General features: G+C 32.5%; 3 long non-coding RNA genes across 27 annotated transcripts; 1 reads left to right on the top strand and 2 right to left on the bottom strand.

Annotated features, from left to right (window-relative positions):
• Window positions 1-1751: 1751 nt before the first annotated feature.
• Window positions 1752-19332, top strand: LOC147405989 (uncharacterized). 25 transcript variants are annotated; one of them, XR_015176236.1, is made up of 10 exons: window positions 1783-2254; window positions 2342-2421; window positions 3081-3136; window positions 3276-3339; window positions 4588-4662; window positions 4754-4835; window positions 5536-5672; window positions 6174-6231; window positions 7221-7474; window positions 18577-19332. It is a non-coding gene; the product is annotated as an uncharacterized LOC147405989 (long non-coding RNA). The 25 variants fall into 25 exon arrangements; XR_015176237.1 differs by having other exon boundaries at window positions 1785-2254; window positions 2357-2421; XR_015176235.1 differs by having other exon boundaries at window positions 1752-2254; window positions 2357-3136.
• On the bottom strand, window positions 16414-17259 carry LOC147405990 (uncharacterized). The gene is made up of 3 exons (XR_015176244.1): window positions 17064-17259; window positions 16777-16935; window positions 16414-16665 (listed from the first exon to the last, which is right to left on the bottom strand). It is a non-coding gene; the product is annotated as an uncharacterized LOC147405990 (long non-coding RNA).
• Window positions 17308-25622, bottom strand: LOC147405988 (uncharacterized). The gene is made up of 4 exons (XR_015176245.1): window positions 25512-25622; window positions 21331-21390; window positions 20506-20629; window positions 17308-17812 (listed from the first exon to the last, which is right to left on the bottom strand). It is a non-coding gene; the product is annotated as an uncharacterized LOC147405988 (long non-coding RNA).
• Between the last annotated feature and the right edge of the window lie 891 nt (window positions 25623-26513).

The raw sequence follows: 26513 nt of genomic DNA, 5'->3' as shown, positions 1-26513 counted from the left end.
AAAAATTTCTATAATCAATAAAAATATTGCATATATGATTAATTTTATAAATATAGATAGTTGGTACATATAATATTTTATATATGTATTTATACGTTTTGACAAGCAACAGACAATGAAGTGGAATGTCAAGCTTTGAAATTCTTCAGGTTTCAGGCATCTAATGTGATGATTGAGTTAGACTCCCTTATATTAGTGAATGCTTTGAAGGGCTCACAAGTACCTTAGAGATTAGTTACCTGGGTTCAGAAAATAAGGAGCTCCTTGGCCAAATTTTCGTGGACTGACCAACATACTTGGGGAGAAGCTACCTAAGTGGCAGATGCACTAGTGAATTATGCGATCTGAAATTAGTCCACTTCTAGTTTTGTAAATGATATTATGTTCCTTTTATTGCTAGAAGTGCCTTAAAAGGAAATGAGTTGAATCTTCCCTGCTTCAGACTTGTAAACTAAGGGTGTCTCAGCCCTTGTACATTAGTCTTTGATCAATATACTCTTTTGCTCACTTAATTAGCAAAATGAAAAAGAAAAAAAAAAAAGGTTTTGATAGGTAGGCAAATATTTGTGGTATCCTTTTTTATTATTTTTGTTAATTAGTAGACCAAATTCATGAATCCTAGGTATTTTCCTTGTAAAAATGTATTTTATCTTCATACTAAATTACTTATTAATATTGATTGTTAGGATATCTTTATTAATATAATTTTAATGTTATATTAACTTGATAATGTAATATAATATGTAGTTATGTTATTAATCGAGTTTATAGATGTTACTTTTAAGTTAGACATCATACAATAAAATAAACATTACTTAATGCCGCATGGACTACTACCTAAATGTCATTTGGCAACCACATATATAGACACCTTTATTGAAGAAATACTTAGGTGGAAGTGAAAACACCCTAGTGTCAAAAAACACTTAGCAATTAATTGGATTCATGTTGTAGTCACCCTAAGTAAGAGTACTCTTTTCTAAGATTATTTCTATGATTTACTCCCATGTGAATTTAGTCCATAATATTAAACTTATTGCTCAATGTTGATTCTTGTTGCTTATATTATTCTTTGTCTTTTTTATTATAAAATATGGTAATAGAAAGTTTGTTAGTATAGTTGTGATTTTTGAACGTATTTAGAGTTTAAAACCAATGTATTAAACAAAATCGTACATGATGAAACATAAAGAAGTGTGAGATCCCTTGAGGACAATGAGAACCAAGAAAAGGTTTATCTGAATCCAACATACTGACTAGCAAAATACCATGAAGGGCAGAAGTTTCACCAAGATAGGTTGACCTGATCATGGTTACTCCCTGGTCGAAAGAATGGAGGTAAGAAGTTCTCGGGAATTCAGAAAAAAATTCTTTAATTGGCTAAATACCTGGAGAGACAGAGGTTTCCTTCAAAGAGGTTGATCCAAGTCAAAGAAACTTTTGATTGGTTAAATACCTTGACTAGCACAAGTTTTCTTAAAGGTTGTTAAGATAAATGAATTTATAAAGTACCTACCACTGCAACAAATAATACCATTAATGTGTGTTTTTAGAGTTTGTCAATTACTGATTTGAACTATTTTTAGTAGTGTTTCTTGCTAGACTTCACAGCTCATGGACTCTTCATGTCCATAGCTCTTGTGGAAAGCTAAAGAGAGGATAAGATAATGACCCCACAAAAAAAAAAAAAATTTTGGTCTTTGTCTTATGATGTTGTTATGTAATGAATAGCCGATTGTAGTGAATTTTATTGCAATATTTCGATTTAAGTTATCATTATCAGCAATGAAAATTCATTTACCACTTCCGCTCATGAGTCAAGGATCATGGTCTGTCTTTCTGTATGGGGTTTCACATCGGAAACAAAAGACAGAAACAATTGGATAGTGAAAAAAACTCCTGCATGCCTATATTCAAATTGGAAACGGCCTTTTACCGTTTCTTACTGATGGTGGAATGGTTCTAGTGAGTTGACTCGCTGTTTTTTCTAATTCGTTTTGCACAAATAGCTTGGTACCCACGACCTCTCAGAGTCTCAGTTTTTCTATCTTCATCTTCTTAAACTACTCCGCTTCTCAACATCTCCTTCATCATCTCAGAAGCTTGATCTTTCCTTCGTGTAGGCCAACACTCCATCTCTCGATGTCCATTTTTGCTTAAATGTGCGATCTTTGAATTTAAGAGTCACCCCTCTCTCATTTTCTGTCTCTCCTCGACTTAGGGCCTGCAATCAACAACTCCAGCGATTTTCTAGGTAATCTCTCTCTCTCTCTCTCATTCAGAGCTTTTGTCCCTTCGATTCCACCATGAAACTCTGAAAAAGCTTTTAATTTCGATCTAGTAATGGTGGTTGTAGGAGCTGCAATTTTTGGAGCAATTAGGAACATATAAGTTGAAATATCTAGGGTTTTCCTGTTACTAGTAAGTAAGAATTTTGGTTTTAGTGGATTTTGGAGCAATTCATTTCGATCTAATAATAGTGATAGTAGGAGTTGGAATTTTTCTCTTACTCTCTTAATTTCATTCTTAATTTTTTCTCTATAATTGATTTTGATTTTGATTTTGATTTCCTCTGTGTTTCACCGAATTTTCGATCTTCGAAACCTTTAGTTTTTATCAAATTTCTACTTCAATCTCCCCTTTCCCCTAATTTTAGAGCATTTTAGTGCCTCGATTTAATAATCTTCAAATTCCTTTGTTTCATTTCGATTTGTCGATCTTCAGAATCCTAGTTTTTAGTATTTCATGGACTTAAATTAGCTTTGTTTCCTAATTTTTAGAAAATTTTGATTTTTTGAAACTAATTGACTTCAAATTCATTTGTTTCCTTCCGATTTTTGGAGCTTTCGAGCCCTAGATTTCTGTAATTTACATATTAGAGGTTAGATAGTCGTTTTCTTCATTGGATATTCTCAGATCATCTTAGTTTGGTTCTTAGTGAAACTTTCTAGGGTTTTTCGATCAACCTCCAAATTGGCTTTCTATGATCCAAATTCCTCCCAGCTATGTTATCCATGCTACTTTAGAATCTTTAAAATAGATTGGACCTCAAAAGGAAAACTCATCCTCACCCTTTACAGTTTTGAGGAAATGGGGCAGTAGTAAATTTCTCATGGTGATGGTGAATCTGATAAAGGTATTTTATTAACTTGATATTGATTGTTTGAGTATTTTTGATAATTTTTTTGAACTTCATTGGTAATTTTTTAATACTGTGGATTGTGTTTTGAAATGCATTTGATTATTTTTAATACTGGGATGAGCTCTGATTGAAGAACATTTCAAGAAAATGTAGAACCTAGTCAGAGAGAACCTGGATTGTTGGCCTATTATATGAAGGTAGGTCTTGATGAAGATGGTTTCATTAATTTTTGTGCAATACACCTCTTTACTGATTTCACTAGATCCAATTATTTTTTTTACTGCACCGGTTTTCATTTCTTCTTCTCCTCTGAAGTAGTTCTTCAATTTGTGTTTCTACTCAAAAATACTATTTATGAGAGTGCTCAAAGATGAAATTGAAGATTGACTTATGTTGGATTGCCATCAGAGTAGATCTACTCTCTTTTTCATTTGCTTTGTAGCCCCTTTCATGGCATGCTTATATCTTTATTTGGTATTTTCATTGCATGATGTATTACAAAGAAAAAGTTTGATTGACAATATAAGCTCTCTTAGTGAAATACCACGAAAATTGCAAGTTGATATGTTATTCCATTGTGTTTGAGTTATGTTGACATAATAAGCAACCAAAAGGTCATAGTTGAAGTTATGCAACTCAAAGCTCTGTGATTGATTCACATTGTTGAATTAGAAGAAGGTTCATTATATGAGCTTATTAAAATTTGACTCTATTATGGTAAGTAGAAACTGACTTAACATTGTTAAGAGGATTTGTTCTTATTGACCATGGCTTAAAATATTTTTCAGATAAACTATATGTTGTGTCTCGCAGAGCTTTGGTTGAACTATATGTTGAACAAATCTTTGTTCCTTCATTCAATTATTTCTGAAGGCATGTCTTTTATATATTCAACTGTGTTCATCTCTGCTCTCATTTTGGTCTCCTCTCACTCTTTAAGAACCTTCAACTGATCATACGTTCCTTCAACAAATGTTTTAACACTAGTAAAAAAAACAAAAAAGAGAAATCCATGCTATCAATGTCGATACAAAAGTTTATATCCCAAAGAGATTTTTCTAACCTTCAATTGCTTCCTTGGTCACTCTATACACATCTTCTCCAGCATGTGTTTTTGTTCAACCTTTTTTTGACAGACAAGTTGGTTTCTAGGGCCTTTGCATATTGGTTGATATTCAACAATACAAAAAAGAAGATGTTTCTCAAAAACTATCATTATATTCATGTAAATCGACACTCTTGCATCTGTTTCTACTTTTATGTACATGGATGCATGCACATATTTATGCAGGTCTAATGTATGTGCTAGTATTGGATGAATCTGTATGCTTTTGTTTGAATTATTTGTGTTGTATTTAGTTAATCTAAATATCTAACCGAATAACAATTTAGTGAGATGAATTGGATTGACTGAACTTTTGCATTTATTTCCTTTGTCAATGAAGTTAAATATGAAGCTTGTCTTGAAAATGGAATCTTGGTTTCAAAATCTGAAGGAGTGGAGTTCACAGTCAGAGATGGTTTGTTTTTAATACCTAATCTCTCGCTTAATGCAAGTTCTCTAATTGTTTGTATGAACAATTCTAATTGAAAGTGTTTTGTTTCATCTAGGACATTTTTGCCCCGCACTGTCAAAAGCTGTAAAAACGATGAAAAGAGGGAGAAAAAGTCATCCTAATGATGAAGCCACAATGTAGGTTTATTTTTCCATGGTTGGTTTGCTTCATTTGGTCTAGGATGGTGAAGGAATATAAATAAAAACTTTTTGTATTTTACCCATTTAGGAGAAAGAGTCATGAATTGTCAACAGCATGTTGGGCTTTATGGAGCCTAGTTATGTTTGATCCAGTTGATGACCTGACCCGACCCGACCTGAATAATGTTTGTGTGGTATTTTGATTTGATATTTTATGAGGCTTGTCCACGAGCGCTCCGGCTTAGGCCTCCATATCGGCCCAAGCCGGAGTGCTCATGGACAAGCCTCTTGGGGGCCCAGAGGGCAACGCCCTGGGAAAAAATTTTAGGCCCGTTTTGTAACCCATTGTGAATCCTGTGCACAGTATATAGATGCCATTTTTGGTGATTAGGATTTTTTAAGGTCTTGGTTATCGTTTTTGGGACTTGAGTTGCACTTTGTAATTCTTCTCGATAATAGTGAATTCCTTGCAACTCCGTGGACGTAGGCAACTTGCCAAACTACGTAAATATTGTTTTGTGCGTGTGATTGCTTTCTTTTTCGACGTGTGTTTTTCTCTATTTTTTGTTTCTCACAGGTTGGGAATTTCGTGTTGAATTCCCTACACAGCAGGCATGTCAATTCACTTAACTACATAAGTGTTTTTTAAATTAACGATTAATAAAAAATTCTCTTTAAACATTTGTGTGGATTGTAGCTTTATTCAGATGGGGTGTGGCATTGCAGCAACGATCTCGCCTGTGGCCAAGCAATAGTAAGGAGAAGGTGAAGCTGCTCAATCAGGCGAAGAGGCTTCTTGAAGATGCACTCTGCATGGACTCTAACAATGTTGAAGTAAGAGAAGCTCTGTCATCTTGTATATCTGAGCTTAACAATAGGCAATTCTAGTTGTTTATAACTATATCATTATAGCAAGTTTTTGGTCCATTACTTCATGCTTCTATATATTTTTTTCTCCTCAATTTGTGTTTTGGGGTTGGCGGTGGGCATCTATACACATGTGGAACACTAGCAATATAAAAATGTTGTAGATCTAATGAATTTATTTTATTTAAGCAAGTTTTTACTGTTTATATTATATTAAGTGTTACCATTGAAGTATTCATGTCTAACAGCTTATGGCAGAAATAACTAAAAGATTATGTGGTGAAGATCATAGGTGCTGCATTCTATATTTCAAAACGATCTTTATTGAATCCTGACAATAAAAATTTAATGAAGACATAAATATAAACCTTTTGGTCAACTGCTTTATACTGGCTTAGGTATTTTAACAATTGATCTGATAGCTTGATTGGTTTCATTGCTTTTACACTAGTTTCTTTGTTTTTATAGCATATGTAGCCGACACTTGCAAGCTGTTCCTCTTCCTTCCAAGAATTGCCAACAACAGGTATGTCAATTCACTTAACTACATAAGCAATCTCTAATGCATGAGGAATTGTCACTTTAATTCTTAGAAAGAACATAATTGCTCTAGATGGTTTGAGTGTGTACAATTACACAAATAAGAAATTTCACTATTTCAACTGCTTTATTGACAGAGTTTTAAAAGTACTTATTTGAGTAGAATTCGAGAAGCAAATATAAACCATGAAATCTCCTAGTTTATGTGTTACTTTTAATGCTTTATTGGTCATTCTATTAACTTTATTTCTGAAAAGAGAAATGCGTGAACATTAGTTTCCATGGTTAGTCTATTCTTCCTAGGTCCTAATTATTATATGATATTTAAACATTGATCAACATTGCTTGCAATTATGGTGCTCTTCTACATTTTTCTCATGCAGACATCTATAGTTATGTTAAGAAGATTGACTTAACTATTTGTGTTTGTTTTTCACACTTATAGAATTTCACAGAAGGTGCAATTTATTCTTGGATTTGGTCAAATAAAATGACACTGTGTTGTGGAGGATCTGAAGTTTCGTCTTTATCAATTTATTCAATGGTATATATGCTTGTACTTCTGTTTTGGTTCAAAAAAATTTTGAGATTATATTTTTCTTTTTGACAGTATAAGATTCATTAAATCAAAGCAGAGAGAGAAATGAGGTCAAGGATACCTTAAATGCCAAAAATCTTTACTTGCAACCTCCCACCCGAAGATAACACCCTAAAAAGAGGTCCTTGAAGTCATTAAAAGAAATTGCACCATAAGAAAATGAGGTTTTGGGTTTATGGAAACTTTGCACTTTTTCTCACATAGACCTCTTACTATTTAATCTTGAGTTTCAACATGATTCACCTTGAACATACATGGTTTAAGGAAAAAACTATGCTTTGAATCTCACTTGAGAAACTAATTATGAGTTATGACTAGCATCCCCAAACTTTTTATCTTCATCATTTGATAAATATCTCATTTCATTCTACTTGTAGAACGTACCACGGAATGATGTTGTGAAGGAAAGAATGCAATGGTGAATAAAACCATGGATTTGAAGGGAATTGCAGGCTATCCTTCAGGACTTGGATCCATCGGTTATTGTTCACCTAGCCTCATCACTCTATACATTAAGCCTTGAAGAAAAGGTCAAGTCTGAATCAATGCACCTTGTTGTTGAAGATAAATTCTTCGAACAGTTGAGACCTTTCTTGCATGATCGGACTGATATATTTTGGCATGAACTGAGGTATGGTACATGTATATTCTATTTTCTTGATTTTTTTTTTTTTTTTTAAATTTACTCATGCTGAAATTAATTATTGTTGATTTTTCACTTGCATTCGTAACATTATATGACAATTACTCCATTCCATCATGAATTTTAAGTTTCTGTTTCTCTGTTGCTCACAGTAATCGTCTATGCACGACTCATTCCAACTTGTTGCACATCGTGAAACTACTTTCAAATGGAAGTTTACCTACTTTTAAAGAGAGAAATAAATACCCAAAAAAACATTTTAAACTACATTTTAAGTTAGTTCTCCCCAAGAATTGGGCTTGAATCGTTTGAAATGGGACAAACCCGATAGTCGTGATTGACCAAACATCAATGTACCCACTAGATTAGGAATGTTTAACTATATTGGGAAAACGATTATTCGTCGAGTAGTCAGGCAAGTTGACTCATTAGTCATCAGACAATTTTACTCTGGAGTCTTCAAGAGATCATATTTTTACTCACTCTTGGGTTCCTAGGTCTTGGGTCCCAAGAATTTGGGGTGTGACAATTTGCGTCATCATTTAAACACATTTCGCATACCTTAAACCCCAATTTTTTCCTTTTCTATATAAAATCTTTCCTTGATTGCTTTGAAATATAATGGTCAAACGAAGTTTAATATAGTCTTGTACGGTTTGTCTCATCCAAGAAAGCTTGGTCTTAGTTGGTACAGAGATGAGATGAGAAACACATATTTAATCATGATGTGAAGCGTGACTTTTAAAAGTATTCACTGTCATGCGTAATTCTCATAGTAAGGGCTTTATTTACAAAAGCCTTCACTTATAATTTTCAACTTAAGATAGTTGCCACTTAGGTGCCTAGATTCCTAAGCACTTGTTTTGCCCTTTAGACAGGCCTAGGCGCCATCTTTCAATCAGAGTTTAATTCTGAATATGCATCAACTATTACAATGATGATGAAATAACATGGCATAGAATTTAAAAAGCTTCTGTGCACAACATAAAAAATTTAAATTGTCATATTTCTTGTTTCTTATCAAACCGAGCAACTCTTGATATACAAAAATAAAATGTATAGGTAACAAATAATAACCAGCCACGACAACAAATATGGAAACTAGGAACGGTTATATGGAAATTAGGAACGGTTTGCTAACCGTCTTTAATCGAGGCGTCATTAATGAATTTAAATGGTTGGAAACTGTTTTAGATCTTAGGAATTGGAACGGTTAAAAATTGTTCCAGAACTCAGAATTTGGAATGGTTTTTAACTCAAACTTTGGAACGGCTAAAAACAGTTCCAAATCTGCATTTATATCTTTGACATCGGATTTTATAGACTGATGTCCTAAGTTTGAGGCTTTAGACATCGGTTACAAATAGATATCTAAAATTGTCATAAACTGATATCTAAACTTTTAAAAAAAAAAAAATTTAATTTTTTTTTCTACGCACCGATTACCCAAGGTCAAAATAGATCAAATGGAGAACATCGAGGTTCTCCATCACATTAATTTATACACAAAAAGAGTTACAATGAGTCATAATTTACAAATCCAAAATTACTATGCATCGATAAACCCTTTCCAATCATTACACAACCACAAGTGCCTACAAGAAAGCAATGCTATCACTCTCATCTCTCCCTATCTTCTTTAAGATCCCTACAATGCCCGCAACTGCCAATAAAAGAATCCTTTCCTGTCACCACATTGTATACTCTCACGATGAGCTTCTACACCTTCAAAATAGTATCAGGTACAATCTATCCCATTATAAAATATATGGAATCAATTTTCACTTTTCTACCAACAACCACCTCAAACCCATTATACAAAGAGAAAGATCAAACCTAGTTGAATTCCATAAGCACAAATAAAACAAAACAAGATTAATCTAGAACATGACCAAAAACATACTTGGAGAAGCACCAAGAACACCAGAGACTACAAGAGAAAAAAAAAAACATTATTAATCAAAATCCTCCAAACCCAAAGAATCCAACAATAATCATCAAAACTAAGAAAAACCCACAGATCAAACTAGAGAAACCCAAAAGAAAAAAAAACACTCATGTCCACAGGTGCTCATGGATGGAGCATTGACCCCACATGCAAAAGGAAGAGTCATGGCCTTTGTTACATTCAACACAACACCCATCTATGCATTACTTTTGAATGCTTCACATGGACACTCAGCATCAGCCTTTAATACCATCTTCAACCCATTACAACACCCACCTTCGGCTTTGGAACTTTACTCCCATCGCTCACAAATGTCAAACAATCAGCCATATTAAGATAAGTGTAGAACAGTCAACAGAGGGTGTTGGTGCATTGTGAGGTGTGGCACAACTTATCTCTGCAACTGCCCACACAGAGAGAACACAGATAACAAGCAAAAGCTTCACCATCTTTAGAGGATTATTAAGTGATTAAGAGAATAAAAAGAAGACCAAAAGTTCAGCTAAAGTTATAGAGGTTTTGAAGGAGGTTTAGTGAACTGAGGAAGGGGAGGTGGAGAGAATTGAGAAGTTGAATAAATAGGAGGAAATGATGAGACTTGAGTAAGTGAGTCCAACTTTTACGATACACGAGACAATAGTGTAAGTGTACCAATCCCTTTCAATTTGTGCCACACGTATCTTCTTTTTGACTACTAGGGGGTAGATTTTACATAATAAACAACAACTATTTGATACAGTAATTAGTAAGTGTCACGCACTTCTTTGTGTCACTACTCACTCGATTATTACCACAAGTAAAATTTTCAATTTGTAAAAGCAATTCAATTTTTCCATTAAATTTCTTATTTTTAGTGGTGAGAAACAAGCTTTATACTCTTTACTAAAACCATGAGCCACTTCTGGTGGTACTATCGTTGTTCTTCCCACCGGAGTTAATATTAATCTTACTTTTACATTACTTATGGGGCAAGTAGGGGATCGAACCCAAGAGAAAGGGGGAGTAGAATTAAGCTAAGAGGATAAAATTCGTCTATACCAAATCGAATTAAAACTACTTTTTTCTTTATAGATTTTTGAACTTATTAAAAAAATGTAAAGTTGCTGAAAAATAAACCAAAGTAAATGAAGTTAAAAGCAAGTAAACTTATGAAATTAAAGCACCATTGGAGGTGGATCTACCTAAAACATTTAATAAGCAACTTCTAGTTTCTAGTCTTCTTATAACTTAATCGTAAGGGCTTGGTGTTAGCTCCTTAGATTGGAAAATTTAGCAAATGAAATCAAATGAAGGAATATAAACAAAGTAGAATTCCTTGAACTTCCTACTACCAACTATCTATTTTAAACATACTTTATCTTGATCTAATCTAAGCATAAAGTATCTATATTAAGAATAAAAAGTGCAAAAAATCTTAAAGAGAAGTCATAAGCATTTCAGATAAAAGAAAAACATGAAACTAGAAACAACACAAGAAGTTGCTATAGGCTTTTCCACTCTCCAATGGATGGGAGCTTAGCCTAATGCCATCGCAAGAGAGGGAAGATAAGAGTTGGAATAACTTTCCTTCATTTCATAAAGAAAATTACAAATTCTTCTTCTTTTACTTCTTACAAGACTATTTAGCCAAAAAGAATAACTAGAAGATAAAAATACAAAAATATAAGAGAAGAGACTAAGAGCCTTAGATTAAATGAGTCTTAAATGAGAGAACGAAGAGTGAGGGTTTCTCTAGAGATTGAAGTTCTATTTATAGAGAAAAATATGTGTAGAAGAGTCCAAAAGTAGCCTCTACTTTTCTTTGCTCAAAAAGACAAAAGAGGAGAGAACATGAGTTAAGGATTAGGGCATTCCAAAGTGGACTCAAATGCTTTTGCCTTGAGATTTTGATTCCAAAATGTTGATTTTCTACACAAGAAACACACATAATTAGATATATCTAGTAAATGAATTTATTTATATATAATTAAGCCGAATTAATATGCAACATGATGTTTCAAAGCTTATTATGATTATTACCTTAATACGGAGAAATAGGGACAAAAATTAAGATAAATGTCTAGGAAACGTGTTTATAATTTAGTATTTTGAGACACTCATCATATTCCAAACTTACCTTTTTCTAATCCCTAGAAAATAAAACTGTCACTTTCATATGCACCTCGACTGCATTTAACTAATGTAACAAGCCCTTGAACCATTAGGTTATCCATAGTAGACGAGTTTGACTCATGAGGGTTTGTAGAGAATATACCCACAAAATTTCAACACTTTACAGAAATACCAAAATAAAAATCAAAGTATGTAAGGTGGACATAATGATATTTCACAAATTTGTCAAAGGTCATTTACGTTTGAATAAAGTTCTAAGTTTTTATTCCTCATTTTAGAAAATTTCAAAGATAACTTGAGTGCTTGTGTGATTTTTTGATTTTTTTTCTTTTTAAAACAACATTTTTTTGGAATAAGATTTCACCTCCTAATTGCTAAGAATAGTCGGTTCTACCTAAGTTCTAACTCGAAACTAGGCATCATGTCTAAATTGTGAGACGTATGGATGTTTACTTTAATACCTCTAAGGGGTTTTATCTATGATATTCCAGTTTACTCACGTTTTTACCATTGACGGCTTTCACCCTACTAAACTAATTGGTCTCATTGGACTCTTTTCATTTTTGTACTTTTTCTATTATAACCTTTTTACTTTACTTTGGTCTTTTTCACATCTTTTTGCTTATTATTTTCTCAACTTTTTCTTATTTCACCATTTTCTGGTGTTCTTTCTACAAAAAATAGGTAGCCCTTTTTAAGGTACCCAGTCTAATCTTATGGTTGTTGTCCAAGTCATATTAACCCCAGTTTTGTTTTTCTTTCAACCAGACAACCAAATGACAGGGAAGTCATAGTTCATTAGACTAGGTTTCCCCTAACACTCTAGACAAAGAAGAAGGTCAACTCTTGTTCCATAAAATCTTATTTTTTCATATACTCAATCAAAAGTGAAATTTTCAAAGTAATTTTTTCATGATTTTCTTAATGAGGAACAAAAAAAATTTATGATCAAAAGTTAGGACATGAGCTTGATATTTGAAATTCATATGTAAAAAGTACATATAAAGATTTTGAAGAAAATATTTCAAAAATGTTAAATATTTTTTTTTTTTCAAAAAACATGAAACTAAACTAAAATGCTATGTAATGCAATTGTGAGCTAACCTAATACCCCCAAACTTAAATGAAATATTGTCATCAATATACACATAGTAAGGAAGGAGAGAAAAATGTTAGATCACACCTAAAACGAATTGGGCATTAATGTGCAAAATCTTGTTACAACTAATCTAAAAAGATTCAAAGTTATAACAATTATAATTTTCGAAATAGTTTTGCATATATAAAATCCTACCTAAAAATTAAGAAACAACCTAAAAACATCCTAATCTAAGAATGAAACTCATCCCAATCTGAATCTAAACTTTCAGTAACTTGTACCTTATTCTCCTCAATATAAGTCAACATTTATCTCTTTTACTTAATCAACAATTGTTAATCAGTCTACAGTCTTAGTAGCACTGATTGATTGGTTTGGTTAAGAGTTGTCTGGAAGAGAAAGAGAAAAAGAAAGGGATTAGGCTTAGAGTTTTTATTTTTACTTTTATATTTTTATTTTTGAAAAAGTTTGTTTCCTAACTACACTACTTATTAAAACAAAAGTACATGGGTTGCCTCCCAACCAGTGCTAAGTTTAACGTCTTCAGTTGGACCTATCAAAACGTCTTATTTTTAGGAATTTTCCTAATATCTAATTTGACAAACACGGCAATTGACTTCCCACCCCAAATGATAGCAAATAGATTTTGATCATCGTTGGGACATGAAAATGATTTTTTAAAATGATCAACATCCCTCATTTATCCTTAGTTCTTAGTGTCATTATCTTTTCGAAATAATTTTCAACCATCGTATTTCTTAAGAGAATGGAAGTTGTGAGACAAGAAGAGTCTTTACAATCTTGTGAAAGGATAGACTGGATGGGGTATAAGGTAAGATTAGTAATGGTTGGAATTGGTGTGACTAACAAATTAGAGTTCATCCTTGGTTCTTTCTGAATAACAAATTCCTATGATGGTGGATAAGTTTCCTTAGCCAAATTTATACAATTGCTTAGCTCATTGGGAATTTGAAACATTGGTTGGCTCTCGGGGGTTATCTCATTTGAAAATTGAGCATTATCTCTTTCTTCTAAGGGTAGAATAAGCTGACCTAGTTGGATTTACATTATTGTTTCGATTGGAATTGTAACCTCATTGGTTTGAATTTGAACTTCAATTGAGACGGGATTATCAATTACTGATGGACAATCATCGAAATCTTCAAAAGAGTAGAACTAGTCACTAAGGTTATTTTAAAAGAATGGTGGATTTCCTAAGATGGAGATATCATCATTTTTGAATTTATCAAAATTTCCTTCTTCTAGAGATAACGCTAGGTGACTCAATTGTATTCCTATACTGGCTAAAGCTTGACCTATGTCTTGTTGTTGATGGAGTTGTTGTTGTTGGATGAACTGTTGTTGTTGATTTAACAACTCAGTCATCAAGGACTCTAATGATGAAGTTAGAGGAGAGGAAAAAAATGAGTCATTGAATATTGACTATGGCTCTACAGCTCTATATTCAAAGAAATGTTGAGAATCATAGGATTGTTGGGGAATTATGATTAGATTCACCATCGAGGTATTATGCATATAAAAATCCTCATGGTTACCAAAATGACTACCTTGAGTGAACTCGTTCTGATTAGGTATGGTATTCGAAGAAAATCAATTATTTATGTAGTATGGTTGGTCGAACGAACTAGGTGTAGGAATCCAATAAGAATTTTGAGAATGATGTATATTGGCCTGTGTAGCACGAAGCATGGATAGACTTGGCCAACGCTCGGGAGAATGACCGTAGTTATCACATAGAATGCACGGGATCCACGATTCTCTCATAAACTCCATGACGATGCAAAATTTGCTCGAGGTTATATATCTATACACTATTGATTTGCACATAAGAGAGGAAGAATTCACATGTGATATTGGGTTCTTACGACTAAACAGCTCCCAACTATTTCAAAGTGGTAATCTTAGCCTCAATTCCAAATATTTAAAATCGTAAACAGCCAGTTTAATCCCCAGTTAAGAGGTGGTGCACGATATTTAACAAAGGCACTCTTAAATCACCTCTCATCTAGAATAGACGTCGTCTATCCCCCTAGTACAGGAGGTACAGCGGGGCAAGATTGCGCTTAGGCACTATTTTCGACTAAGAAGTGCAATTGGTTTAACTTAGATTAGCTTTGCCTATTGAGCTCGATGGAGCCTAAAGTCAAGTCTAACCAATTTTAATTAATCTGATTAGATGATTAGTGAGTTGATTATCCTACTTAGAGAAAGGAATTGGTAATGGCTTCCAATCCTTATCATGTCATCTCTAAGAGAGGAGTGCTCTTTACTACTTAATTAACTATTCCAAGTGTGTGCAAATTGCAAAAATAACTCACAAAGACAAGGAGTTACCTACTAGCATAGAGAGGCGTAGGTGTTTTGGGATTTCCTCCCGTGCTAGACAGGTGAAGACGATTTGAGTCGATTTAGGCCATCGATTCCAATTTTGGTGTACGAACCTAAGGAACCATGACGATATTGTCCACTTGTCGTCTTTCCTTAGTCTATTACAATCCAAGCCTTCTTAGATAATTAAAAAAAATACAAGGAATCCTATACAAGAGTTTCTAAAATGGAAAAATAAACCTAACTAAAGATTAAAGGAAATTGAAAAAAAGAAAGAAAAAAAATATACACTTACAAGGGGCAGAACAAAAATGTTAGCAGAAATGATAGTAAATGGACTCAAAAATAGATTCTAACTTATCAAACTCTTGCTCACTTTATTACATTCGATATAAAACTTCGTTCTACCCCAAATTGATATACTATAATAGTTAATCGAAGATCGGAGCAGAAAGTTACAGTCAGTTTAAGTTCTGTTGTTTAGGGTGAAATAAAAACGAGAATGACTCTTTTTTTTTTCTTATTCCTTCTTTTCTCTTGAACCCTCAAGAACACTTGAACTTACAACAAGAAACCAAAGGAAAAAAAATGAAAGAAATGAATTTTAAATCAAAACTCACCACTACCTTTACCTTTTCCCGGCAACAGCGCCAAAATTCTTGTGGTACTATCATTGTTCTTCCCACCAGAATTAATATTAATCTTACTTTTACCTTACTTGTGGGGTAAGTAGGGTATCGAACCCAAGAGAAAGGGAGAGTAGAGTTAAGTTAAGAGGATAAAATTCGTCTCAACCAAATGAGAATAAAAACTGTTTTTTTTTTCTTCTCATGGATTTTTGAACTTATCAAGAAAATTTAAAGTTGCGGAAAAATAAATCAAAGTAAATGAAGTTAAAAGCAAGTAAACTTATGAAATTAAAGCACCATTGGGGTTGGATCTACCTAGAACATGTCAATGAAAAACTCCTAGTTTCTAGTTTTTTTATAACTTAATCGTAAGGGTTTGGTGTTAGCTCTTTAGATCGAAAAATTTAACACATGAAATCAAATGAAGGAATATAAACAAAATATAATTCCTTAAACTTCTTACTACCAACTATATATTTTAAGCATACTTTATCTTGATGTAATCTAAGCATAAAGTATATATATTAAGAATAAAAAGTGCAAAAAATCATAAAGAGAACTCATGAGCATTTTAGATAAATGAAAGACATGAAACTAGAAACAACACAAGAACTTGCTCTAGGCTTTTCCACTCTCCAATGGAGGGGAGCTTAGCCTAATGACATCGCAAGAGAGGGAAAATAAGAGATGAAAGAACTTTTCTTCATTTCATAGAGAAACTTACAAATTTGTCTTCTTCTACTTCTTACAAGACTATTTAGTCAAAAAGAAAATAACTAGAAGATAAAAATACAAAAATATAAGAGAAGATGTTAAGAGCCTTAGATTAATGAGTCTTGGATGAGAGAACTAAGAGAGAGGGTTTCTCTAGAGATTGAAGCTTTATTTATAGAGAAGAATGTGTGTACTAGAGTCCAAAAGTGACTTCCACTTTTCTTTGCACAAAATGACAAAAGAGGAAAACATGAGTTTAGGATTAGGACATTCCAAAGTGGGCCAAAATGCTTTTGCTTTGAGACTTTGATTCCAAAATGTTGATTTTCTGCACAAGAAACACACGCAATTAGATTTATCTAGTAAATGAATTTATTTATGTATAATTAAGCCTAATTAACATGCAACATGATGTTTCGAGGCTTATCATGATTATTACCCTAATACGGAGAAATAGGGACAAAAATCAAGATAAATGTCCGGGAAACGTGCATATAATTCAGTGTTTCGAGACACTCATTAATCTCCCAAAACCATTGGATAACAGGAGCATTGGTACTATATCCAGAATACTTTGTATTTGCTCTCATATCGTCCACTGAAAATTAAAATACAAATAGTTAAAAGAATGATGGGTCCAAATTTTTAAGTGCTTCAACAGTTGATAAAAGCCCAAAACTATGGTGTGCCATACTTAAATTGGTCGAATTGATTAAAGGAACTCACAATTGATATCTGGAGGCCCGCTAATCAACAATTCCAACTCCTTATCGTTGAAAATAGATATCAAATCCCGAGAAATCAACTCGTTGAAACCTTCCAAAAATGCATTTATTTGGGGACAAATAGCAGTAGTCAACCAATGCTTGGCAACAAGATCAACATATTCATGCTTATTCTCCTCGGTAGCACGAATATTTTAGCCACCAGAAGTCAACTCATAATCAGTGACCTGCATTAAATTAGTGGAAAGAAGTTTGACTACAAGTAATTTTGATCACAGTAAAAAAAAATTTAAGGGGGATTAATGGCAATTATTTACCTCTGCCCTCTCATACAAAATCAGTTTCTCCTCATCAGCATCCATGCTAAATGTAAGATCTAAAACATTAGTAATATCATTCTGCAGAAATGGACATAAGGCTATGTATGACAATTTTACAATGGCAACGAAATATATGATATATTTAAGGCTAAACAGTAGACTTAATAATAATAACATCATCATCATCATCATCAAGTGATAGATTAGGCATTCCCAATATCTGATCAGATAGATTTTTTTGATCTGTGTGAATCTCTAGTGAAGATACACTGAATGGTTGGTCTTGCTCCCCTGCATGTGCTCCCATATCCAGATATTTTTCTTATATGATGGTAGTTTCCATTTATATACTTACCATTTGGGACTAACTCAAAGTGAAAACTAGACATAGGGTACTATACAACTGTCTTTTGAGTTAGTCTCCATCAGCCTGGAACCACAACAAAATATAATATGTTAGATAGTATAAAAGTTTATGGATTCTTGTAAGGTGCAGATGCGAAACATAAAAAATGTAAAGCTTATGTAGGTATTCCTTTTCTTCCCATATTTTAATTTCATGCAATGGGAAAGCACACACTACAGCAGAAAAAAATTTGCAAATAAAATCAAGAAATTCATGTACCTCTATCCTTCAAACAGTTTTTTGATGATGGAGAAGAATCCAAATAATATTAGAAATTCATAACAATGCACCAAACACAATCTTTTGTAATGCAAAGGCTAAAAATATGATCACTTTGGGCATTCTGGAAATGAAGAAATAAAGGGAAAAAAATAGATTTAAGGAAAAGAGAGGAGAAAAAGTAATCTAATTTTACTTTCAAAAGAAAAATACATTAATACAATTTTTTTAACATATATCATCCTTAACAGTGACGTAGAAACGCCAGTGAGCTTCAGTTTAACAATATAGAACAGTGCCCAATTCAAATAATCACCACATAAAGGCATGCTGCACTGAAGTTTGAGCCTTTCAATAAACAATTGGCAATGCACCTTGGCCACCTTTACGGGCTAGTCAGCCCAGGAAACAAAAGGTTGGCCACAATTTTGGTATTATCTGCATGAATTTGAAAATTGTAACACCAAATTCAATAAGCACCAACCAGAATCACTTGATCTAAATGCAATATCATATGATAGCCTCTGTGCTCAATAGAAAAGTCTGTTTTTTCTTGCATTTCCATGTAGGAGCTTTACTAGTGAATGCAGATGTCAAAGTAAACCCCTATGTAGCTGGGCACTCGGTGAAAATAAGCATCAGCGTACACCAAGATGTGGTATATGAAGGGGTAGGGCAACATCAAGTTAGTGACCACTATGCGAGATTGCTACTAAGATCTTATTGGGGAATCTGGCCCACTTAGTGAACCAGACAGGTATTTTCATGTTGCTCATAAGTAGCTAGTTTGCATTTTTCTCAATTATTGAGGAATCACCTAGTGAACCAGACAGAAACAACAGCAGTACATGTCGCTGGAGAGGTACCTTTTGATAGCTAGGGTTGACTGTCACAGCTGGTCGCCCAACAATAGTTAGCTTTTTTCTTCTTTTCTTCTTTTTTGTTTAATATAATTAAGAAAGAACAAATAACGAATGGTAATACCACTTGGCGGCTTGATTCTTGGATGTGTCAAATAAGAGAGTTGCTCGCTAATTGCCAACAGATTATTCAGCACGTATGGAGACAAGCCAATTCGGTTGCTGATGCTTAAGTGAATCATGGAGTCAACTCTAAAACATCTTCTCGCTTCTCGAACTTTGAGGATCTACCTTATTCTGAAAAAATGTCTTTCAAAGGAGATCTTTTGTCTTTACCTATTATAAGACTTGTAAAATAAGTGATTTTCCCTTTATATTTCGTTCAATATACACTTTGCTTACTTGGAAGAAAATAAAAGAATTAATAACAAATATGTATCTATTTACTTTGTATTTTCTTTTCTATTTTAAGATCTAATGTTTATGCATGAGAACCATATGCCTTTCGATCTAGGGAGTTCACCAAGGATGTTTGTATGCCTTTCACCTTAGCTCCAGGGCATCTTGGGTTTGCCTCACCCTAAGGTGTGCATACCATCACCACCTTTTAAAGCATCAACTAAGATACGCTCAGGTTGGCTCAAAACCGCTCAATTCTAAGTTTTCCTTTGCTAGTTTTGAAAGAAAATAAAGCATAAAGATAAAAAAAATACTTAAAAGAGAAAAGATAATTAAATTTATTTTTGATTGATTGTTTGAATTTTCGGATTTGGAGCTCTTTATATAGATATCTCCATCATAATAACTTGTAATCCTACTAAAATACTAAAAATTAATATTCCTAACCTATCAAAAATATAATACTAACTTTCTAATCCTATTATAACTCAAATTGAAGACTTCTATGCCCTTCTAATTATGATCTAAATAATAAAAATGAATTTAAAATAAATTAGAAACTAAAAAAGAATTCAACTCCTAACTTAACTATGAAATAGAAATCCTACTAGAAATAAAAATAGAAATAGAAATCCTAGTAAAACTCTAACTAGGATTGTAGATGTCCTACATCACTAAGCAACTAAGATCAGCAACCAAAAGACTAATGTTGGCATCGCCATAGCCAAGACTTAGCAAGACTTCTACTTTGCATCAAGTTTTCTATTTTACAAAACATTGTTATAATTAGCATAGAAAACTCCACGAAACTAAATTCTATTACTTTATGAAAATCTCACAAAAATATAGAATGTTTTTTTATTTGACATATAAAGGGTCCTAGTTAGGCAAAGGTCCGACTGCAATTTAAGATGTGTGTAGTTTTTTCACTAGCAAAAATTGAATGGACACACTTTCAATAATAGAAGGTAGAACTCAAGCAAAAATTGAATGGAGGAACAAGGTTTGATTAGCCAACCCAAAATCGGCAAGACGAGTCTTCACTACTGCTAATTTTTTGGATGGAACAACATATGGTTTATATCAGGGGTGTTCATGCCTTTCTTGTTTCTATAGCCCATTGAGGACATTTATAGTGTTTCAAACTTGAAATTGGGGATTAGAAAGAACACTTACTTTCTCTTTTCATGTTATCCAATTAAAATTTACACAAAAATATCACCCTAATTAAAAGCTTACGTTTTTTAGTAGGCTAATCTTTCTATGAAGACTCGTGATCTCTTCGTCTAAATCTACGTGCATAGGATCGATCCGCAACTGGATTTCATTGGAATTAGATACTGCTCTCGTGCTAAGGCCTTCTCTGAAGAAAAAAAAAAAAGAAATGATATTTAGGGAAAAAAATTTGGAATATAATGAATCCGATTTGATAATTCTTTTTCTTTTTTTCTCTAAAAAAAGGATAATTAGAAAACCTAGATCTGTATGGAGTAGCGCCATACGGAACATTGGATCTATGAGAGTTCGCCATTAGAGGATAATCAACAAAACTTCAAACAGGAGAAACCTTAAGTCAAAGAAGCGGATCACAATAAGTTATTTTTAACGGAAATAAATAGACGAACTAAAATGAGAAAACCGTTCGCATGAAATTTACAGAAATCGATTGACTGATCAATCGAGAGAGACTCTTACACGATAACGGCTCAATCTAGAGTTCGATCGAGAGAGCGACTGAGTTCGATCGAGAGAGATGAGATCGAGAGTTCGATCGAAGGACCGACTGAGAGAGAGAGAGAGAGAGAGAGAGAGAGAGAGAGAGGGGGGGGGGGGGGAGGGAGGGAGAGAGAGAAGGGCTTGAACAAATTCGTTCCAATATAATGAGACGGATATTGCGACTTTTAAAATTTGAATAAAACGGTTTTAAAGTGTAAAACGGTTTAATACCATTCTAAAATAAAAACTGCTTAATGCCATTTTAAACGTCTGTTCTTCTTTTGCAATTTTCTTGTAGTGAGCAAAAATAAAATAAGTTCAAAGTTAAAGAAAAAAGTATAATTTCACCTCATTTCGAAGCATTTCCAAAAATATGTTGAGGGAGTAGATCATTATAGTAAAATGTTCCTACAGATCAAAAGCCAACATGAAATAAGCGAAAATAAATCATGTCACATAATTTAATAGAATGAAAATAAAATTTATATACTTGGCAATATATCAAGTAGAAATTAACAACCAAGTTCAATAAGATTTATCCTTAGAAACTTGTCATTTGCAAAACCATGTTTCAACTTTAGTGGAGAATGCATAGTTCACTCTCACTCTAGGTTAGTGTAAACAGTATTGTTTCTTTTGTGTGTCAATCTATTAAAGAAATTTATCTCAAGGAATTCTATAAAAGTAATGTGTGTACGTGTGTATTGGGTTGCGGCCGGGGGGGGGGGGGGGGGTAATTTAGGTATTACCAACAAGTACAAATATGCATAAATTAACTAAATTAAAAATACATCTATAAACAAAAATTATACAACTAACCTCCCCCAATTATAGTATAAGGCTTTAACCATGAAAGGATATTATCTGTTTTTTTTTTTTTTTTTTCCATTATTGGTTGACTTAAAAAGAAGCCAACAAAGACAAAACAATACAAAAAAACAAAACCCTTCAGGAATTGGATGATTTTATTATGAACCTAAAAAATAAACTTATAGAATGTATTAAATTACAAATATATCGTATTGATATAGAAACTTCAAGGAGCCGACCTTCATACATCTGGCCTTTTGGAGGGGGCAAAAACTCTTACAGAATTTCTCCCAAATAGTAGTTATCTCTTCCCTCTTTTCAATGTAAATCCCTAAACCCTTATAGCCTACTTCCTAAAGATATGATAACAAAGTAAATCAATCTTAATCAAATATTTAAGAATTGAAATTAAATAAAGCTGATTGATCATATTATAATTTATTGATTAATCTTATAATAACTCCTAATTGTATTTAAGTTACTAAATAGGGACTATAATAGGTTCTTGAGAAAGAATCTGAGAATTTGAAAAATTCATGAGATGGGTTTTCAATGAATCGATATTTCCTTTCGAAAAGAACATGAATGAGTGTTTCATGTTCCAAAGAAATAATAGTTGGAAAACATAAATAACTATCAAGCATTGGACGCATTAAACGAAATTTGATGAACCCATTAGAGAAGCAGATTTCTTAAAACATCTCAACAAATCGAAGAAACAAAAAAAGTGGAACAAATGAGTAGAAAACTAGAATTCACATAGAAAGGATACCTTTATCTATCAGGATATATCAAAGATATCTACCAAAATGAATTTCAAGTGATACATGACAAGAGTAAGCCAGAAGAATATTAACTATAACAAACCTACCATATTGAAAGGAATATCGAAGGACAAGAAAGATAACTGAAGATTACCTGATGAACTATGAAACCTAGAACCATGGCTCCATCCCCTATGTACATGGAAATCCCAAGTAAAGTGATAAATGTAACACTAGTATATATAGTCCTATTCAGCTACCAACATTAGGAGCCAATATTTTGTCCTATATGCGTTAGAAGTTTTAGAATGAGTGTATTTTTTGTGAGGATGATCTTTCTGGTGAGGAGATCATCCTCACAAAAAAATCAGCCCATTTTGAAATTTTAAACCAATCAAAAGTGGTGTACAAGTTGAATAATTGTAGATTGTTACTTTGAAACCACTTTTGATGAGGTTAGAAGTTTGAATGGGCTGAATTCTTAGGAGAATGATCTCCTCAGTCCTCACCATAGAAATCATCCTCACATATGTATGTGTGTTTGTGTGGTAATATTTAGGATGTTAGAACAATTACAAATATGTTTAACTTACTGATTAGGGTCTAGAAAGTGATTTCTAGAGCCTTAATTACATAGACTTTACGAGTAAATTATACACTAAACCCCTTAATTAGATATAATTCATTGTTATCCCATAATTATTATTGATTTCGAATAAATGATGTATTTTGCACGTAATTACAGTTATTTTCATGTAACAGGAAAAATTGCAAAGTTTCGAAAAAAAATCAGCAGAATTCGAAGCATCCAAAGATATCTAGGATCCGAACAAAGTCAACTAACTAAGACCTAGACCAAATGAGCCCTCATGAATCGCAACGCCCAGGTTGGGTAGGCAACGCGTGAATAGTGCATGACTCTCCTTGAGATTTGTACAATATGTTGGTTGCGAAAAAGAGTTTTGATTGAAATCAAGTTACAAAATCATGCGAATTCAAAAAAAAGTTATCCAAAACCTTAAAAAACCCTAGTTTGGTTTTTCTATAAATAGGGAATCAGACTAGAGCTCAAGAGAGGAGAGGGAAGATGTAGAGAAAGATAGAAAAATCTCTAAATAATTTAGAATAAGTTTTTATTTTTCTATTATTTTCTTAAGTTTGATTTTGTAAGAAGACTCTGTCAAATTCGGTTCCAAGATCAATAAAGATAAATTCTTTTTTTCTCATTTCTCCCTTTTTATTTAATTTTTTTTTATATTGATTTTGCAATGTTTATTGGCTAAACCTCTATTACAGAGATCAATGAAGCCAAAGAAAAATATAATAAATGAACTTGTTCTGAATCTATCATGCTTTAATATTTTTAATTGATTTACTTTTTGTTTATAAGTACTGAATATTTATTTTAAATTATTGAGAGTTTTGATGGTTTAATCTTAGATAAGGTCAATTTAAATCATGCTTAGTTCCGATAACGGATTTTAGATGTTTATATTTGTTTATTTGAAAAGGAAATCATAAATTTTAATTATTGTGTGTGCTAAACCAGATTCACTTTCCGATCTATGGGCATTAGCTTTGTTTGAGTAGATAGAGATAAAAATGATTCGAACTTATTTTATTTATTATATTTTCTAGGGTGGATTTGACTGATCTAACTTTTTTTTTTATAATTTCTATATTTCCTTAGTTTAATTAAATATTCATAAATTAGTTTTTAATTGGTTACTCATAGTCTTTAATCTGTTTTAAGTTAGAAAGATAATTGGAAAGCATCTCTGCAGATTGACCCTTACTTTCCAAGGTTTTTATATTTTTGTTCTATTATTCGTATTGATTCATAACTACGGCTTGAACACTTACCAAATTCAAATCTCATCTTTAAGGATAAGTGAATTTTGGAACAAGAATTGTACTACTAACCCCCAATTAATTTGAAGGATAAGGTTTTAATCATGATAATGATGAAGTTAATATTGTAATTAATTTTCTTTAATGGTGTCATTTTTTGTCTCTAAAAAGGATACTTTTGGAGTTGTTGTATTGAAATGATTATCTGCTTGTTTTATTATATTTTTTTCCTAATATCAGTTGTCAAGAAAAGAAGGCAAAAAAGTTAACAACAAAAAAGAATCAGAGCCATCAATAAATTGGAAGATTTTATTACAAACCTAAAAATGAATGAATAAAATATACTACATTACAAATATATTTTACTGACATGGACACTTCGAGGAGCCAGCCTCTTGGAAAGGGACAAAACCCCTAAAGGATTTCTCCCAATACTAGTTCTTCTCTTCCCTCCCTCTTTTCAACCTAAATCCCTAAATCTTTATAGCCTACTTTCTAAAGATATAATTACAAAGTAAATCAATCATATCCTCAATCAAATCTTTAAGATTCGTAATCAAATACAATCGGATGATCATATTATAATACATATTGATAAATCTTACTTTTATTTAAGTTACTAAATAGGGACTATAATAACTACGTTCTTGAGAAAAAATCCAAGAAATTGAAAAGTTCAAAAGAAGGATTATGAATCAATATTTCTTTATGAAAGGATCAATCGATCTTCACCATTCAACATGACAATTACTTTTAATGTTGCTAGATCTACATTCCCAAAGAAAGAATAGTTAGAAACACAAATAACTATAGAGCAATGAGAGCGTTAAAAGAAAATTCGATGAACCGATTAGAGAAGAAGAATTCACAAAATATCTCAAGAAATTGAAGAAACAAAATAGCAAACCAAAATGATGTAGAAATCAACAATTTACATTGAAAAGTGTCCTAAACAACATTCATGAAAGATATTTACCAAAAATACCACGTATAAAATGAATTTCAAGCAATACAGAAATAGAGCGAGCTAATGGAATATTAACTTTAATAAATCTACCTTATTGAAAGGAATATCGAAGGAAAAGAGAGATAATTGAAGATTACTTGACAAATAAAACCAAGAACCATAGCTCCATCGCCTATAAACATGGAAGTCCCAAGTAGAGTTATAAAAGTGAGACTTGTTTGAGGCCTCCAAGTGCTCACCAAGACCTCCATCACAATCTCCAATCAAAATCCCCAAATGCATCACCTAGTGTTAGCATTTGGCTTTTTTAATATTTTACCTCCATTAAATAATAAATGAGCGTTTCATGTTTCATCTTTGGGAAATTAGGGTTTTACTTTTTATAACATGCAAAAAGACATAAATACCCTTACAAGTAACTTTTGAACTTTGTAGTTGTAACCTTCTTATCTCTTAGACTTTAACAAATTTGTCAGATTTTCCATCCCTCCTCTTGAAGTTGCTTCTGTGAATTTTGTTGGGCTGCATGCCAAGGTTTCTGATTTTTTTTTCTAGTTTCAGTTCATTACTCTTAGCTTTGTGTTTACTACTGATTCTTCAGGAAATTCTAGGTATAAATAAATATCTAATTTTTGGTTCTAAGAACAAAATGTAAATTACAACATTTTTGTTAGATTTTCAAATCACGTTATCTTTTATATTACTTTGAATTAAGCTAGAAAATTATATTCGAGATTTCAAGAGTCATTTTTCAAACTACATTTCGTCATATTACAGCAAATTAGGTTATGCAGGCAACTTGAAAAGTCAAACTAGGCTCGACCCCAACAAAAATAATTTTTTTCCTTTTTTTATTCATTATTTTGATTTTCAAATATTTACAAATTGACTCGGCCTAATTTTGAATGATAATTAATTTAGTATTTTTTATTTTGATTTTTTGCGATGATTTTGACGTTGCTTATTTTGGCTTTGACTATAGTCTTCTTGTTAACCTTAGGTTTGACTTCGAAAGACTTTGAATTTTAGGCATAGTTTGACTTTAAGTCTTCACTCGTTGATTGTAGTATAGTCTTAGATTATAGTAAACGCTGATCATTTCGATTGAGCAGATTCGATGCCTGAAAGCGCCCTCGATC

Source organism: Akebia trifoliata, chromosome 3 (assembly GCF_017979445.1).
Source record: "Akebia trifoliata isolate Shusen 1 chromosome 3, ASM1797944v1, whole genome shotgun sequence".
NCBI classification, from domain to species: domain Eukaryota; kingdom Viridiplantae; phylum Streptophyta; class Magnoliopsida; order Ranunculales; family Lardizabalaceae; genus Akebia; species Akebia trifoliata.
Note: the sequence above shows the minus strand (reverse complement) of the source record. Positions and strands in the feature narration are given on the sequence as shown.